This window comes from Chenopodium quinoa, unplaced genomic scaffold, assembly GCF_001683475.1.
Source record: "Chenopodium quinoa cultivar QQ74 unplaced genomic scaffold, ASM168347v1, whole genome shotgun sequence".
In the NCBI taxonomy this organism is placed as follows: Eukaryota; Viridiplantae; Streptophyta; class Magnoliopsida; order Caryophyllales; family Amaranthaceae; genus Chenopodium; species Chenopodium quinoa.
Genome location: NW_018743175.1, coordinates 2723901 through 2744084, shown reverse-complemented (window position 1 = coordinate 2744084; position 20184 = coordinate 2723901). Strand labels below are relative to the sequence as shown.

General features: G+C 33.1%; 1 pseudogene; it reads left to right on the top strand.

Annotated features, from left to right (window-relative positions):
- The first annotated feature begins 1442 nt into the window (after positions 1-1442).
- Positions 1443-5178, top strand: LOC110732454 (annotated as a pseudogene).
- The last annotated feature ends 15006 nt before the right edge of the window (positions 5179-20184 follow it).

Below are 20184 nucleotides of genomic sequence, written 5' to 3'. Positions count from 1 at the left end.
TGGTTTGATAAGGTTGTGTGGGCATGGGAATTTTATTGAATGCCATGTCACTTATTGTTTAGGTTAAGGTCATATTGTTGACTTCATGCATGATTGATTAAATAATTAATTGGGTTTATAAATTATTCTGATCCATTTTATTTATTTTAAATTAAACTCATTTAATTACACTGTAAAATCCAATTATTTCGATCCATTTTTATTTATTTATTTGAATTAAAATACTCATTTTATTAAATTGTTAAGTCCAGCAACGAGTAACAATAGTTTTAAAATGGGTCGTGGGCTCATGGTTATAATAATCTCTTCGAAAAAGGCTCTACAAGGAGGTTTTGGGCTAATTAAATGTGTAGTTATTGTCATAAGGTTCATTCATGTAGAGCTCCCATACTCTGGAATATGCAACAAGTCATTGTGTGTTAATGTAAAGATGCTTTGTAAAATAGCATATATAGAACAATAGAACGTGCTTCCTTCATTTTATTATATTTGACACGTCTTTTTGATTTTTTATATACACGTGATATATGCTTTAAATTATCTAGATATATATGCACCAATTATTTTAAGAAACAAGTAAAGATTAAAAGTATTTTAGGTATTTTACATGAAACCTCAATTCGAGACAACGAACAAAATTACCTACAACCGTTGTATGCCATATGCCCCATATGATACAACACCCTCCCTTTCAACTAATTAAAATTGCAAATTGATTTTCATTTTTTAAAAACAAATTCCAAAATATCCCTCTATTTTTCCCTTTTTGTAAGAGGACCGTTGTACCACTTGATATAATAGCTGAAATTCTCTCACCTCATAGCAACCTAGGTTGCACCGATACGGACACGGACACGGGTACGATACGGACACGGCAAAACGGCTATCCTAAAATGGGGGACACGGGTACGACAAATAACAAGACAAATAATATATAAAAAACGAAATTTTGACAACCTATTCAACAAAACACTAAATATTTAACCTTAAAACAAGTCATTTACCGTAGCTAATAATATTCTCCTAATTCACATACAATAATGTGGTATGAAATGTGTTTTGAAGGCGCTCGTATTATAAGTCTTATCTTTTTCTCTCATAATTTACCTTAACTTTCTAATTAAAAATAGCACGAAAAAATGAGGTGACATATCAAAATGCAAACCGGATCGTATCATAGTAGGATACGATTCGTCTCAAAGTGTCTAAATATATTTAAAAACTGGAGCAGTTTTTATGTGTGTCCGTCGTGTGTCGAACGAGTGTCGGTGTCCGACACGGTGTCGGATACGGACAAGGTCGTTGGACTAAGTGTCTGTGCATCCTAGATAGCAACAACAATGATGTAGGTGGCTAATTGTAAAACCCATTTTTGTAGTTGTGGAGAAGGCCGCAAAAACCTCTCATATGTCCTCCCAATCCTGATTAGCGAGTTAGGTACTTTGGGAGTGGGGGGGAAAGATAAGAAAATCCTGACCTTAAGGTGTCTTTAGTGAGGTTTGATCAACAACCTTTGTGAGATGTAAACTTTCCTGCTACGACAAGCTTTGTTTGGTTTTAGCTTCTCATAGACGCCTAAGCATTTTCCATACAGAAATTGGTTCTCTCCTCCTTACTTACGCCGGTACATTTACTCCTCCCGGACGACGGCTTTCCAGCGTTCTCTGCAGCCACCGAGTAAATACGCTAACCTATCCCCCTCACATTTTCGTAAAATTTAATAAAGAATTCGTTGTAATTTAAGGGCGAATTCGGTGTAATTTCTTGTTAATGATGCTCTAGGGCTTTTTTTCCCTCTTATTTATGTCATGGAGTTTTTATTTTAAGGAGTTATTGTTTGAATAAAGTATTTTAAATTTGGTTTGATCTTTGTAATTGTTCAATTAGTTTGTTAGTAACTTGATTGGTTGTATGTGGGTGAATTTGGTAAAATTTTTCTTGAATTATTTGTGCATATGTTATGTTGATTGATGATTTGTTGTGGAACTAGTATTATGATTGTTGTGCAAATTGGAGTTATGAATGTTGTTGCTGGTTGATTCAATTGAAGATTAGTTGTAGAACTAGTAACATGATTGTTGTGCGAATTGGAGTTGTGATTGTTTTGGTAGGGTGATTCAATTGAGAGATAGTTGTAGAACTAGTATCGTGATTGTTGTGCGTGTTGTAGTTATGAATGTTGTGGTTGGTTGATTCAATTGAGGATTAGTTGTAGAACTGGTATCATGATTGTTGTGCGAATTGGAGTTGTGATTGTTTTGGTAGGGTGATTCAATTGAGAGATAGTTGTAGAACTAGTATCGTGATTGTTGTGCGTGTTGTAGTTATGAATGTTGTGGTTCGTTGATTCAATTGAGGATTTGTTGTAGAACTGGTATCATGATTGTTGTGCGAATCGGAGTTGTGATTGTTTTGGTAGGGTGATTCAATTGAGAGATAGTTGTAGAACTAGTATCGTGATTGTTGTGCGTGTTGTAGTTATGAATGTTGTGGTTCGTTGATTCAATTGAGGATTTGTTGTAGAACTGGTATCATGATTGTTGTGCGAATTGGAGTTGTGATTGTTTTGGTAGGGTGATTCAATTGAGAGATAGTTGTAGAACTAGTATCGTGATTGTTGTGCGTGTTGTAGTTATGAATGTTGTGGTTCGTTGATTCAATTGAGGATTTGTTGTAGAACTGGTATCATGATTGTTGCGCGCATTGGAGTTATGAATGTTGTGGTGGGGTGATTCGATTGAGAATTTGCTGTGGAAGTGTGGAAATGCTTTATTACTTATCAGTACGAGCTGTGTCAAAAATGCGCTTGCAAAATAGGAGTGGTATGGGGTATCAATTGAATTGACCTCACTTACAGTAAGAACTTCTTCTTTCTACTGGTTTTTGGTGATGATGTGTTGTTTCTTTGCAAATGAAAACTTTTTGGTCGCTAGTTTAATTTTTATTGAATATTAATATGTTATGTATTTGGGTATGCTAATTTCAAAATCTTGGATTCGTCACTGCCTTAGTATATAACTAAATCTACTCTTTCAGCTCTCCAAATAAATCGTTTGTTGCTGCTTTGACCTATCTGCAAATCAAACATTAAATTGTGTTGTTAGTCTGGTCCTGTTTTTTTTGGTTGATTTAATTTCCAGTTCATACTTTATTTATTTATTTTTATTATTATTATATACTTTCTGACAAGTCCAACAATTTTTTGTAGATAAATTGGCATTATGTTATTTGAATGACATTGTTCTGCCTGCTACATAGTTTTTGGAAATTTTCATTTCTGTGCCGTTATTATTATTTATCTATCAAGGCATGAAAAAGTACATTAGGTTAGCCATTGTTGTGCTGCTTAGCTTCATGCTTTGGTTCTGTATATTTCTTGGAGGGGCTTTAATTTTATGGCGGATAATAATATAACTTAACTTATTTGCCCAACAGAAGCTCCACTATGTACTGAGCTTTTTAGCTCAAGCACCCTTCTGCCATTATATTCCTTAGCTTCATAGTATACGAAGTATGAAGGAATGTGAAACAAGGTCATATTAATTGCTTCTTTATTAGTGTCACAGGATTATTTTGGTTGTGCTAAACTACAATGACCACTCATCTACCTGCTATTGCTAACTCCCTTGCGCTGGCTTTGAAAGCAAAGAGCGTAGAAGAGTCTATTTCAATCCTACAGAGAGTGCTTGGGGATCTTTCTTCTTCGCCTGATAACTTGAGCATAAAGGAACAGGCAATTACAAAGCTCACTGAATTTCTGACGCAAGAAAACAAGGCTGAGAACCTTCTGACCCAATTGAGGCCCTACTTCACTTTGATCCCCAAAGCTAAAACTGCAAAAATTGTACGGGGAATTATTGATGTAGTGGCTAAAGTACCTGGTACAACTGAACTCCAGATCTCTCTTTGCAGAGAAATGGTACAGTGGACCCATGTTGAGAAACGAACTTTCCTTCGCCAGCGGGTTGAGGCCAGACTTGCTGCTTTGTTGATGGAGACCAAGGAGTATACTGAAGCATTGTCTCTCCTCTCAAATTTGATAAAAGGAGGTCAGAAGACCAGATGACAAACTTCTCTTAGTAGATATTGAGTTGCTTGAGAGCAAGCTTCATTTTTCTTTGAGAAACCTCCCCAAAGCTAAGGCAGCAGCTAGAACAGCAGCCAATGCCATATATGTGCCTCCGGCTCAACAAGGGTGACTATAGACCTCCAGAGTGGAATACTCCATGCTGAGAAAGATTATAAAACTGCTTATGGCTACTTTTATGAAGCTTTTGAGGCCTTTAATGCTCTTGAGGATCCCAGAGAAGTCTACAGTCTAAAATACATGCTCTTGTGCAACGTGATGGTGAATCAAGCTGATGATGTTGCTGGAATAATATCTTCCAAAGCAGGCCTGCAATACTTGGGCCCAGATCTTGATGCGATGAAAGCTATTGCTGATGCCTATTCAAAGCATTCTTTGAAACTCTTTGAGGCTTCATTGGAGAACTTCAAGGCTCAACTAGGAGAAGATCCTATTATTCACAGGCACTCATCGTCTCTTTATGGTACTCTATTATAGCAGAACCTTTGCAGATTGATTGAACCATTTGTATAAGTTGAGATCGCCCACATTGCAGAATTGATTGAGCTTCACGTTAATCATGTGGAGAGTAAACTGTCTCAAGTGATTTTGGACAAAAGATTTGCAGGGACTCTTGATCAAGGTGTTGGATGCCTCATTATCTTTAATGATCCCAAACTGATGCTATCTATGAAACAACACTAGAATCCATCTCTAATGTTACTAAGGTTGTAGACAGTCTTTTTGACAGATCTGTAAAAATTATGGCCTGAGAGTAAAAGGCTTTGGGACCTTGTAATGTGCCTGTTTTGGTGACATGAAGCATTCTTTCTCGGATAGTAGATCGACCCACTAGCTTAAAAATGAAGAGCTGTAGAAACTGGTGTTTATTTTACACTTCGAATATTGTCTGAGTTCTAGTCTGGTTTCGGATTACTACCAGCCAATTAGTCAATCAGTTTCTAACTCCATTCCAACCCATTCCAAGTGATCCAACCAAACGACCCCTTAGAGAGTTATATGACATCAGAACTTCAAACAATTAGTACTGATTTTTATAAGCTGAATCTTATGTTAATAGTTGATACTTGTATAAGCTAGTTGTGAGTAACAATTAGTCTCGTGTTATGCAAATTGAAGTCTTATATTGACAATGGGTTGGGTAAAAGTAAATAAAAATTGTATATTACCTGTGACCTATGTGCTAACCTATAAATATTTTGTGTGCTTATCATTTATGGGCGCCTCAAAACGTTGAAACTTAGTGTTGTCTATTGATATGAAAGCTACCTTTATCTCCATGTATTCCATTTCACATTTAGTTTTTTAATTATTTTTTTATTTTTACAAAGAGCCATTTCACATAATTTGAAGGAATTGAAAAGATGATTTGAGACAATGGGAAGGCTATGAAGTGAATATGTTGACAGCCTAGCTAGCAAGCTTCAAAAGGTTAATTGGCATAATAAGCAAGATAACATCCACAATGAGAAGTGTGGGGTTGATAACTATTTGACACTAGGAATAACTTATTAATTTATTATGCATGCTATTAAAACTATACTATAATTGTATATAAAGAACTTTACTCTTGTAGAGTCATACTCTCGCATAAAAAAAATGACTTGCGGACAAATAATTAAGGATGGAAATAGTGTTTTTCCCCTCATAATGGCTTGTTCCACTTAAGCTTGTCTAGTTTAGGTAATCTCTTTTCAATTTTAACCACAAAATGAAATTTCCATAGAACATGATCCACTAGTTGACATTTTATTAATTGCATGCCATGCATTGATATGTCTTTATTTAGCTTTATTTGCACTATACATTTTCTTGCTTTGGTTTGGAACATTTCGAATTATTGCAACGCATTGCATAACTCTAATTGTCAACACCATCGAAAAGCTAAGTGCAACAACCTCATATTATTTATCATGGTCTAGAATTCTAATTGATCAACTACCAAGTAGGTTTTCTTTTTTAAACTCTTTAAGTTAAAAGATTTACTTTATTGATGACAATATCTTACTTTTTTTTTTTAGTTTGTTAATAGTTCTTTTCTTCGCTGCTTAATTGGTAAATGACTGTTAGCAGGTGTTATTTGTGATTGAATTTTAACTTTTAGCTTATTCAAGTAGTTAAGCACCCTTTTTTTTTTCCTTCTTTTTTTTACACATTTTTCTTAAAATTTTTTTAATACTCGTATTTTTTGACAAAATGTAGTTAAGCACTTAAAGAAAAACTTGTTTGTTGAAAGTCATTTCAGTTAATGACTAGCTAGTTGGCTGTTTGTTGCATGCAAATGAACACCTAATTAACAACCAAGAGTTGATTTCATCAAACATCACATTGTTGTAGATAGCTAATACAAATTGCTCAGTTGTCTCACACAACCAACACATGCATATATACAAGTTTATGCAATGTATTAAAGTAAGTGTGATTAGTTATACTAAATTAAATTATGTATTGCAAATATATTTTAGTGTGTATACATATCGTCGTTAACTTAAAAATAAAATTTGGCTAAAAGTTTCTATATATAAATATAAGAGTGTAGCCTTTAATTTATATTACAGTATTGGTTTATTTGTTTTGTTCACTATGGACAACTTTTAATGAGGATGAAATACATGCAATGACTAATAAGATAATGAAAACAATAATTAATTAAAATTTTAGTTTGCCAAGTTTTGTATTTTATAAGTTTAAGCTAAGTCTAATTTTGTACCCCTATATCCAAATTCATGAATCCACCACTATATATAGCGCATTGACTCGTCTTTATCCTATACAACTCATTTTTAGCCTCTCATTTTAGTAGTTCTTTTTTGACTTCTAAAGTTATTACAATAGTACTCTCAAATAATTAATTTACTAATTATTGAAAGTTATTTATTGCAATATAGTCTGATTTGATTTACTAATTAGTACATGAAAAATGTGCTTTAAATTGTTCTTATCTCTTTGATGATAGCTCTAAATTAGGTGAGTGAAGGTTGACGTTTATTGAGTAACTCAGGATATGTCGTCTAGGAATTATTAAGTGGGAAAGCTTATTTTGTAATGAGAATGTTCTTTGCATGGTTAAAATTGTTAGCTTTTTTGTTGGTAATTCAATTTGTTGTGAAGAGAGTTATTTTTAGTTGATACATGAATTGAGCAAAAATCATGTTTGCAAGGTCTATAATGAATGTAAATTCAGAATAGAATGATTTTAATTCATGACTCGATAAAGGTATAGTAAATAAAATAGTTCGATTTGCTTTTATAACTACTTAATGCAGATGAAAAAAAAAAGTTGTCAAATTAGTTTTTTTTTTTTTTTAGCTAGACCTTATTCTCCCACCATAACACATAGATTATTACTAGTCCGTTTAGATTTGTCCACATAAAAAGTTTAAATAGTTATTATAATTTGTTTATTTAGTCACTTATTTTTTTTTTATTTTTTTTTTATAATTTTATGTTAATTGAATAATTATATGTCCGCTTTATTATTAACAAAAAGAACCAATATAACATTTAATATTGTTTAATCACCTATTTTAGTAAACTATAGATATAACACAATGAAAAACGTAAATTTAAGCTTGAGCACGACAAATATTTCATTTTCCTATGAGAAAATTTGGGTAGGATAAAAAAATATCAACCCTTAGTGGGAGGAATACTAGATGCTTAATAAGGATAGATAGATGGTACCAAAATAACAAATTATAACTCCTGGATTTATTCCACTTTGCCAAATAAAATACCATACCATAAACTTTTTTATTAATTATTATTTTTTAATTCTAAAATTTTTGAATAATTTTTATCCCTCAATCTTTTCTGTCTCTTCCTGTTAAGTAAAAGCCCTAAAAAGAAAGGGAACCTATATTTAGTAGTTAAAAATGTTGGCCTTTTAAATTTATGAACGAGCTCTTATTTACAAGAAAATGACTTGAACCAACCATTTTGTTTGTGTTGTCACGTTTATATATATGAATGCTAGTGAGCTAGTGACTTGACCTCATATTATTAATGTCCTACTATGTAGTACTTCAATGATTTCATTTAATTTTGACAAACAAATAGTAGTGGTTTTCAATTTTCATCGCCATTAATTTATGCAATATGCTTTCAATCATCGACTTAATTATGTCTCATAAGTTATGGTACTTCATACGTCACAACTTTCATCAAAGTTGTTACAAATTCATTTCTAAAGTTGTTAAGATTATTATCTTATTGTTATGATACTTATTATGCAATATATGCTCTCAATAATCGAGTTATGTCACATATATTATTGTATGTATATCTCAACTTCAGCAAACTTGGACAGTACAAATTCATCTTGTGAAATTGTTAAAATGATACACAATACTAGCATAAAACAATCACATACTTTGTATATTAGTACGGTAGGCTGATTAACCTGAACATCAAAACGAAGGTCAGATTCTAATTCTCAATAACATTAGGCATTAATGATGTTGAGTCATCGAGATTTGTTTATGGTTGGAACATTTACATATCAAAGAAGCAATACATATGAGAGATAGTTATATACACTCGGCCGGTGCACGGTACATCTATGAGCATTTTGTTTTCATTTTGATGACTATTTTTCATTTAATCATCAAATGAATAGCGAAAACTAAATTTGGGTTAATTGGATGCACGGTACACCCGGATGTGTATAAAATATTTCAATACTACGGATTAGTAAATTGGGTGAAGAGGTTCATGTTGATGTTTTAGATTATCTTTTACTTAGAAATAATAATTGTTATAGATGTGTATGATATGCTAAATTTTCAGTTTGTTAACATGAAATAAAAAGTTGGTCTCACAAAATAAAAAAAAGTCAATATCATTGGCACAAAAAATTTTACACCGCTAGCCACACTCCCTACGTTTCTTTACGTTTCTGATTTTACTTTTTGCACTATTTTCAATGTAAACAATCAAACATAAATAAATATCTATAAAGATAATCATAATTATTTTTAAAAGAATAAATCACATATTGGAATCATAGACCAGAACGAATTTTATTTTTTTTTGACAAGAAAACGAATTTAACAAGTTCACACACTAATATGTTATTTAGTACTACTATATATTCGTTAAAGGTGTATTAAATATTATTTGTATTGTAATATAAAGATCTTAAATCTTAAGATCTCAATCCAAAACAGCATAAAGAAATGGAGGAATTTGCTAAGTAGTATTTTTTTAAATCAGTGATTGTCAATCTCTCAGGCCACTGTTGCCAAGCCCACCTAATGATGCCAAGGAATACAGTTGGACATATACTCATATGTACTATCCGTTACTCTGGCCCAATCAATCGATCATATGTCCAATATCTAGCTAAGTTATGGCCTATATATCTAGGAACATGGATACTTATTATTGGGTTACAAAGACCACATTACTTTATTCACCGAAACACATTATAGTTAGTTATACGAGTAGATGACAACTAGTTTGGTTGAGATCGAATCCTGTATGTATCATTGTACATTTTTTTATTGGGTATGGAGAAGTTAGCTTCATTGAGGATGAGGAGAAGTCAATAAGAGATCTTGACATCACCACACCAAAAGTTTCTAGTAAGATTTTATTTCATAACCTTCAACCAAGTCATGAGCCCAAACTTTTGCTAGTAGGTCAAGCTTTGTTTGATGTTTATTATATCATCATTTCACCACTTGCATTTGTATAGTTGTATTTCCTCCATGCAACATAGAATATGTATGTATGACATTTTTTTTATTTTATTTTTATTTTTTTTTGGAAAAATGTATTGACTAAAATAACTTTTAGAATAAAGGAACTTGAAGCTAGGTTACGACATGCTCTCTGCCTCTCTCTTTACACGAAATAAGAATTTAACGATAAAATTAAGTTACAATTAAGATTACATATATTTAATTGAGTCTAATTAATGGAAAAAGATCAGAAAAGAATTACCAAAAAGACACGCCTAATTTCTACTAACATCCAATGGTCCTCTTGATAGAGGCATCTCAAGAATCAAAATCTAGCTACCATACTTCATGTCACATTATAATCCAAAATCTCAATTGATGCCGTCCAAGAAAAGAATAAAAGGTACACTTAGACTTAGACTATTCAAAAATCATTAAAAAGCATAGGAAAGCCAACCAAAAAAAAAAAAAAAAAAAGAAAAAAAAAATTTATAAAAACCCTTTATAGAATCAATCCATTTCACACAGACAAAATTGAATAAAATAGTAGACCGTGTTTATTCTTGAGAGAAGACCTCGCCTCCCTAACCTATAAACGTATCAATTACGAAGTATATATAGATGATGTCCATGATGATGGCTTACTGATTCGCAAAGTATAGCAAGTCCTTTTTGCTAACCTAGCTAAGGCATTATTTGATGGTCCCATGCATGAGTGAGAGAGTTGGAATAATAGTTGGCTTCTAAGTTAGAATGCATAATAATAATAATGTAGCTTTGATCAGCAAATAAATCTGTCGTGCTCCTCATGCTATGTGTGCTAGTGGTTAGAACGTAAAGTTCCTTATTTCATTATAAGGTTGGCTTTACATCATACTCATTGTTTCCTAGCTTAGACTCGTCATTCATCTCTCTCTCTCTCTCTCTCTCTCTCTCTCTCTCTTTTTTTTTTTCTTTTCTATTTATATAATCATTTATTATTTTAGCATTCCTCTATTATATTTAGCAACAATGGCTAATTATAGCATGGATTTTATTGGAGGCCAGGTGATTAGAAACAACCCATCTTGTGTGTGGCCACTTATAACAGAATGAACAAAATAAACTCTATAACACTGACCAAGTAACCCCTGTACTACTGACCGAATAACCCTTATAACACTGACCAAGTAACCCTATAACACTGACCAAGTAACCCCTTTAACACTGACCAAGTAACCCCTATTACACTAAGGAAGTAACCCCATTAATGAATATGTGATAATCATATACATAATTTGATCAGAATTATGGTTGATATAATGGTATTCGTCTTTTTTGATTTAGTAATTATTTTCATCCCAAGATATTCCTTAGCCATGATGTACTAAAATTAACCAAGGTTATTGACCTTCTTAACATTCAACTTATAAATTAAGTTTTATTAGGAGTAACAAGTTTAAAATATTAAATTTGTATAGCTAATAAATTGATAAGGTTACCAAATTCAATTCACAGCAAGAACCAGCTAGTTTTAATAATTTGGATGAATTTGGGTGAATTCTTATAAATTCTAAAATTTATAATGTGAAAAGAATGAATACTGATAAAGTGATGACAAAAGTAAGGAAACAATCAAATAAACTTAATATTGTAGTGACTTCATATCATACAAATTGCTAGGTAGGTTGTAAAAAATATGCAAACTATTCACTAAAAAAATATAAACCAATAAAGAATTTGTGCATCTCGATCCTCAAAGAATATCACTTTCGTTACATATACATTTCCATTATTTGATATATGCACATTATCCCCTTGCTTGTGCTGTCAATCGAGGCTTTTCTTTCACCAATAAGCAGTTTATAAAATTAAATTAGTGGAAGTTCCTTAGGAAAACTTATATTAAATCTACCTACAATAGTCTAATTAAGATGATAATGTTGTTAAACCTACTCCACAAGACCACAAGTATAGATTAAGTGGTTGTGCTGGTAGGGTGTAAGGTATGAATGTCTATGATTACATTAATCACATAGATTTCGGATTTGGATAAAATTGATATAATCTAAGATTCTTTACATTTTCTTGAAATGGCTAACTAGTACTCGTACATGGATATATAAAAGTATTTGAAATAATTGGAAGGAATTCACCTTTAAATCTTAAAATAAAAAATTTAATCCTATTAGTTCCAACGAAATGGTGATAGGAGACTCTTCGGTATTATTTTCCCTCTTCTCATTTTCAAGAATCACCCTAAATAGCTAGTGCAAGTAAAGTCGTTAATTTATTCTTACTAGAAAATAAAATCTACTTGTATAGTTGTATATTATTCCATCTATATGTTGATAAGTGTCACTTACATAGTTACATACATGTATAAAGTTAAAGTGTGACAAAAAAAAATAGAGTGTATAGCTTATAATGTAAATTATAGATTTTTTTATTTTATTTTATGTATTTATTAATGATTAAAAATTGACATTATGAAAAATGAAAGTGAAAGTTATACGCAAATTTATAGTAGTAGTCCTAGTAGAGTAGTGGCATACGAGTTTATTAGATGAGGTTGTATTCGACTTTTGAAGGTGTTGGCAGATAATTAAGAAACATAAAGAAAAAAAAAAATTGTTATTAAATAACCATGCATTACCATTGAAAATTAAAGGTGTTTCCAAATATAGGGAAAAATAACTAATGGTAATAAATATTGCAGGCTAAATTTTAAATGGCTTAGGTTGTTTTAGGAAAACTATAAATTGAGCATTTCCTTCATTTGTATGTAATAATTTCAAGAGAAAATCTGAGAGAAGAAAAATAACTCAGAGAAAAGAGGGGTTGTGTTTTTTTGCACTTTGGTATAAATAGACATTTTGTTTATGTAATTTATTTCTCCCTCAAATTTGATTAAATAGAAAATTTGCATTATTTTCTTAACAATTGGTATCAAGAGCTTGGTTGACAATTAGTCCACATTACGATAAAAATAAAAACGATCCTAAAAGAAAAAGTCAAATTTGAGTGGGAGAAATGGCTGCAGACAAAGGAGAAGTTAAACTTGAAAAATTCGATGGTAAAGATTTCGGATTTTGGAAAATGCAGATTGAAGATTATTTATACCAGAAAAAACTCTATCAACCTCTGGAAGAGAAAAGGCCAGATGGCATGCAAGAAGCAGAATGGAAGCTTTTAGATAGACAAGCACTCGGAGTTATTCGATTGACGTTATCACGCAATATGGCGTTTAACATTGCAAAGTAAACCACAACGGCAGGTCTCATGAAAGCTCTCTCTAATATGTATGAGAAGCCATCAGCCTCCAATAAAGTTCATTTGATGAGGCGGTTGTTTAGTTTGAGGATGTCGGAAGGTGGATCGGTAGCTCAACACCTTAATGAACTCAATTCTGTCACAACCCAATTGAGTTCTGTTGAAATCAAATTTGATGATGAAGTATTAGCGTTAATACTTTTATCTTCCCTGCCAGATAGTTGGAATGCTACAGTCACAGCTGTGAGTAGCTCATCGGGAAATAACAAGTTGAAGTTTGATGACGTTCGTGATCTGGTTCTTAGTGAGGAGATTCGACGAAGAGAATCAGGTGAATCTTCATCCTCTTCAGTATTGCATACAGAGTCAAGAGGAAGAAATTTAATCAGAAGGAATGAACGCAGAAGATCAAACTATCAAGGACAATCCAGAGATAGGAGGTTAAAATCCAGGAAACCAAATAATTTCCAAAACTCAAAGACTGTGGAGTGTTGGAATTGTGGAAAGATTGGGCACTATAAAAATCAGTGCAAGGGAACACCAAAAGGCAAAGAAGTGAAGGCAGAGGCAAATGTCACTTCTACCGGAGAAGGTGATGATGCGTTGATATGCTCATTGGAGAGCAAAGAAGAGTCTTGGGTATTAGACTCTGGAGCATCGTTCCATGCTACTTCTAATAAAAACTTTTTTGAGAAGTATGTCCATAGAAACCTTGGACAGGTATACCTTGGTGATGACCAACCTTGTGATATTGTTGGTCAAGGTAATGTCAAAATTAAGTTAAATGGGTCAGCTTGGGAGCTGAAGGATGTCAAACATGTTCCCGACCTAAGAAAGAACTTGATCTCAGTTGGGCAGTTGGCTCGTGAAGGTTACACTATAATCTTTCAAGGTGATAATTGGAAGATTTCAAAGGGAGCAATGATAGTTGCTCATGGTAAAAAGAATGGTACTCTCTATTTGACAGCTGGAGCGTGTTATTCGATTGCAGTTGCAACAGAGAATGAAAATTCCAAGTTATGCACCAAAGACTTGGTCACATGAGTGAGAAAGGAATGAAGATCATGCATTCAATTGGAAAACTCCCTAGTCTAAAATCTGTGAATTTAGACATGTGTGAAGAATGCATACTTGGAAAGCAGAAGAGGGTAAGCTTTCAGACATATGGAAGAACTCCAATGAAAGAAAAATTGGAGCTTGTTCATTCTGATGTGTGGGGACCAACAACCACCCAGTCTATAGGTGGAAAACAGTACTTTGTGACTTTTATTGATGATCACTCTAGGAAAGTATGAGTTTACTTTCTAAAATACAAGTTCCGAAGTGTTTGAAGTTTTCAGGATATGGAAAGCTAGGGTTGAAAATGAAACAGGTCTGAAGATCAAAAGATTCAGGTCCGACAATGGCGGAGAATATGAGGACACCAAATTCAAGAAGTTTTGCTACGAGCATGGTATTAAGATGGAAAGAACTGTGCCAGGTACGCCTCAGCATAATGGCATAGCTGAGCGGATGAACCGAACATTGACAGAAAGAGCCAGAAGCATTCGTATACAGTCAGGTCTACCAAAACAATTCTGGGCAGAAGCAGTCAATACAGCAGCTTACTTGATCAATCGAGGACCATCAACCCCATTGGAGTACAAATTACCAGAGGAGGTATGGAGCGGCAAAGAGATCAAATTGTCACACTTAAAGGTATTTGGTTGCGTAGCTTATGTGCACATTAGTGATCAAGGCAGAAATAAGCTTGATCCTAAATCAAAAGTTTGCACTTTTATCGGTTATGGCGAAGATGAGTTCGGATACCGCATTTGGGATGATGAAAGCAAAAAGATTATTCGTTCAAGAGATGTAATTTTCAATGAGAGAGTCATGTACAAAGATAGGCATAAAATTGAGAGTTATGAAACAAATCAAAAAGAATCTACATTCATTGATGAAGATTATGTCCCAGACAGTACGATGCAAGAGTACACTATCATAAGTACTCCGCAACAAGAAGAACGGACTGTACAGGGCAGTGCATCGCAATCAAATGACATACAACAACCTTCTTGTCTAACTCCTACACTAAGAAGGAGTACTCGACCACATATGCCTAATAGAAAATATATGAATTATTTGTTATTAACTGATGATGGGGAACCAGAAGATTATTATGAAGCATCCCAGACCAGAGATGCTAGCAAGTGGGGGCTTGCAATGAAAGATGAAATGCAATCCCTGATTTCAAACCAGACATGGGAACTAACTGAGTTACCCATAGGTAAGAAGGCCCTTCATAACAAATGGATATATCGAGCAAAAAAGGAGCACGATGATTCCAAGAGGTATAAGGCTCGACTAGTTGTTAAAGGTTTTCAACAGAAAGAAGGAGTTGATTATAATGAGATATTCGCTCCTGTTGTGAAACTCAATTCCATTAGAACAGTGTTGAGTATTGTTGCAATTGAAGATCTTTATCTCGAGCAGTTAGATGTGAAGACTGCATTTCTTCATGGAGATCTTGATGAAGAAATATACATGCACCAGCCAGAAGGTTTTATAAAAAGTGGGAAAGAGCAGATGGTATGCAAACTTAAGAAAAGTTTATATGGGCTAAAACAAGCCCCAAGACAATGGTACAAAAAGTTTGATAACTTCATGCACAAGGAAGATTTCCAGAAGTGCAACGCTGACCACTGTTGCTACTTCAAGAGATATCAATCCAGTTATATCGTCCTATTACTTTATGTTGATGATATGTTAATAGCAGGTTCTGATATGAATGATATTATAAAGTTGAAGCATCAATTGTCAAAGGAATTTGACATGAAGGACTTGGGTCCAGCAAAGAAGATTTTAGGAATGCAAATCACAAGAGATAAGCAGAGAGGCACTTTGCAGTTATCACAATCAGAGTACATCAAACGTGTTCTTCAGAGATTTAATATGGATGCTGCTAAGCCTGTTAGTACACCGTTGGCGAGTCATTTTCGTCTATCAAAGGATCAGTCCCCTCAGACAAATGAAGATAAAGAATATATGGCCAAGGTTCCTTATGCCTCGGCTATTGGAAGTTTGATGTATGCAATGGTTTGTACAAGACCAGATATTGGACATGCAGTGGGAGTTGTAAGCAGGTTTATGTCCAATCCAGGAAAAGTCCATTGGGAAGCTGTTAAATGGATTTTGAGGTATTTACGAGGTACAATTAATAAGTGTTTGTACTTTGGTAAAGGTGAATTGAAAATACAAGGTTACGTTGATGCAGACTTTGGCGGTGAAGTCGATAATAGAAAGAGCACAACGGGTTATGTATTTACAGTTGGAAATACAGCCGTAAGTTGGATGTCCCAACTACAAAAGATTGTTGCTTTATCCACTACAGAAGCTGAGTATGTGGCAGTGACCGAAGCTAGTAAAGAGATGATATGGCTTCAAGGTTTGTTAGATGAGCTGGGGTTCAAACAAGTGAATAATATTTTGTATAGCGATAGTCAGTGTGCTATACATTTAGCAAAGAATTCGGCGTTTCACTCAAGAACAAAGCACATCGGTATTCGTTATCACTTTATCAGGTCTCTTCTAGAAGATGAATTGTTAACTCTTAAAAAGATTCTTGGCAGTAAGAATCTAGCAGACATGTTAACGAAAACAGTGACGATTGACAAGTTGAAATTGTGCTCAACATCAATTGGTCTTAAAATGACAGAAGACTAGTTGAGGTTCTACTCCTTGGTGTGAAGACAGATTGAAATCAGTCTTCAAGTGGGAGATTGTTGGCAGATAATTAAGAAACATAAAGAAAAAATAAATAAATTGTTATTAAATAACCATGCATTACATTGAAAATTAAAGGTGTTTCCAAATATAGGGAAAAATAACTAATGGTAATAAATATTGCAGGCTAAATTTTAAATGGCTTAGGTTGTTTTAGGAAAACTATAAATTGAGCATTTCCTTCATTTGTATGTAATAATTTCAAGAGAAAATCTGAGAGAAGAAAAATAACTCAGAGAAAAGAGGGGTTGTGTTTTTTTGCACTTTGGTATAAATAGACATTTTGTTTATGTAATTTATTTCTCCCTCAAATTTGATTAAATAGAAAATTTGCATTATTTTCTTAACATAAGGTAGGTGGAACCTCATATTGTTATACGAAGTACATATGGAGGGATTTTGGAGGTGGTGTTATGTAATTGATTGTGACTTAAGCTCTCAAATGTTATTGATTTAATTTAAGGGTGTGAAAGGAATAAAAAAAAAGGCACATTTTTCTTGGTTTGAAGTAATATGAATCTTCTAATTATATCTTTTTTTACTAACAAAAAATTGTATTCTATCTAATCTAATAATTAAGTATGATGTTTTCAATCCCATCTCATCCATTCAAAGTGGAAATCCATATTGTATTCCCTTTCTTCCGGCCTGATTGATTTGAAATAATGATCATATTATAATATTCACTTTTTTCTTTTCTTTTTTTTTTTTTAAAAAAAAAAAATTGTATAGTATTCACTTAACACAATTTATTGGGATTTCGCACCCAATAGTTCATGCGGCGATAAGGTATCGGTAGCGGTACTTCATTTCCATTTCTATTACCATTTCCGTTCAATTTCAAGCTATCTACTCCATTAATCACCGGAATTTCTCTCTCCTCCGTCGACGGAACCGTATTCTCCCTCACAGCTCGAATTCGCCGAAATTTAGGGTTTCGAGAACTGCAAATTCTAGAAGGCGAAGAATATAGTTTAATTCTGCGAAATGCATGCTGATTAAACGAGAAAGTGAAGGATCTAGAATGAAGCTTCAATGTCGATTTTCATGGAGTTTGATGGGAGAGAAAGAGAAGTAGAGGTATGGTTGCCGTGGCTGGGCACTCCGCCTGGCTGCGCGGCTGGCCTTGGCTGCGGCAGGATCTGCGGTGTGGCTGGTAGGGTGCTCGTAGTAGGTCTGGCTTGGTGTTTAGGGGAGAGGTGGTGGCTGGACGGTGCAGCGGTGGTGCCCTGCTGGGTTGGTGGTTCGGTTTGTGGGTTCTGGGCAACAGGGGAGTTGCGTGAGTGGAGTTTTTCTTTGGGGCAACAGGGGAGTTGCGTGAGGAGAAAATGGAGTAAAATTAAACTAATGATGCATATAAGCTAAAAAAATCAACATATCAGCTAATAAATGTCCGATATCAGTTAATATTAGAGACATATTAAATTTTTTTTCTTTCCTTTTTTTTTTTTTTTTTTTTTGTGTTTATTTGGGTGGCATAATCCTATTGATGCCAACCTCTTTATCTCAACATTCAACTCCTTTATTTTTTTTTTTCCCACTTCCTTGGTTAAAAATTTACTAGGGAGTATTTGTTTGTATTATATGAATATTAAAAATTTAATAATAGGGAGTATTTATTTTTATTATATGAATATCAGCCAGCTTAAGTACGTACATAATTATATTATGAGTTTTTTTATGGTGATATTAAGAATTTAGATTGAATCTCGTTTATATTATTGTTTTTTTATGGCTTTTAAATATCTAAATATTACTATGATCGAAAATGATTGCTATGAAAAAAAAAAAAAAAGGTTAGAAAGATTCTTTACAAAAATTAATTTGTAGGGGAGCTAGAAAATTTGGCTAACTTTTAACCATTTGCGGAGGGTTGTAGAGTCATGCATCAAATCTTGTTGTTTCGATATTTGATTGAAAAGTCCAATAACATTTGCCAACTTTTGATTTTAGCTATTCTAATCAACTATTATATTGTATTGTAAAATTATATTATATGATTGAAAAATTGGATAGGGCAGTCAATGTCGATGTGTCATGTATATTGAGTGTAATTTGTTTGTTCATGCCATCTTTGAGCCAAAGCCAACATGGTGGGCATATTGCCTTTGAGAAAAATGGTAAGAAAGAATTATGAGAGATTGTAATCAAGACATACATGCAAAGGAAAAATTGAAATTGCCTTTATAGCTAGCTATCACATCTTACCCAACTATTGATTATCAAATTGGTTAATTAGATATCATGTTTTCTTATCTTTCAAATTCAATATACATGTAAAAGTAAATTGCTCAATTAGTGTACTTTTCTTTTTTGGTTTAATTTGTAAGATATAATAATAATGTTTTTGAAACCTTAATCCTATCCATTTGATTATTAGTTTAATGACTTATGCACTTTGATCTAATTACTACGTGTCTACGTATATGGTTCGGTTTTTAAGATAGGTTTGCGTAATGGTAGGAATTGATTAGTTTAAGGAAGAAACGTTAAAAAATGTTTGTAAATTTTTATTGCAAGACTATCAATTCACTACGAAAGCTAGCTTCATTCAGTGGGTTGTGTTTTTCTTGTTCACATAATGTGGCACTATTGGTTTACATACATTTCGTTTTACTCGTATAAAATAACATACATATTGTCTCATACTGAAAAAAGAATATAGAAGATATAAATCATGCAATAATGTATGATTAATACTACATAAGATCGATAAGATACTTCACATATATTGCAACTGAATTAAGTAAAAGCTTTTGTTAAATTTATGTGTAGTCAAATTCTTCGTTCAAACGTAGACCTACAATGTTCCCACACCGTAGATTTAATGAAATTTTATAATGGAGATTGGTGGTGGCTTATATATATGGGAAGTGCGGCATCAATCCAGAAAGCAAGAACATGAGAATATGAGATACAAAGTATTTAGCATATATAGGTCAATTACTCTTACCTATTGATTAGTAAACATTAAATAAAGAAGGATATTGTATGAAAAGTGATAAGCTCAAGAAAGATAGAAATGTGCATGCTTTATAGTGGCTAACTTGACGAAAAATGATGGAAAGGGAAGACAGAAAAAGGGCCAACCGAAAAATTTCGCCCATACAATCACCTGAAATAAGGCCACTAATAGCTTGTTACATGTATTTATATTATGTAGTCCCCTATATCTATACACGGGTGACGGGACCATCAATATGTATAGGCATAACCCACGTAGCTAGGGTCCATGCCCTAGATATTAAAGATTTATTGTTGGATTGAAAAAAAAATAATATATATATATATATATATATATATATATATATATATATATATATATATATATATATATATATATATATATGGTTTATAATTTATTTTTGTTTCAAAAAAAATCTTAGATTTGCTTTG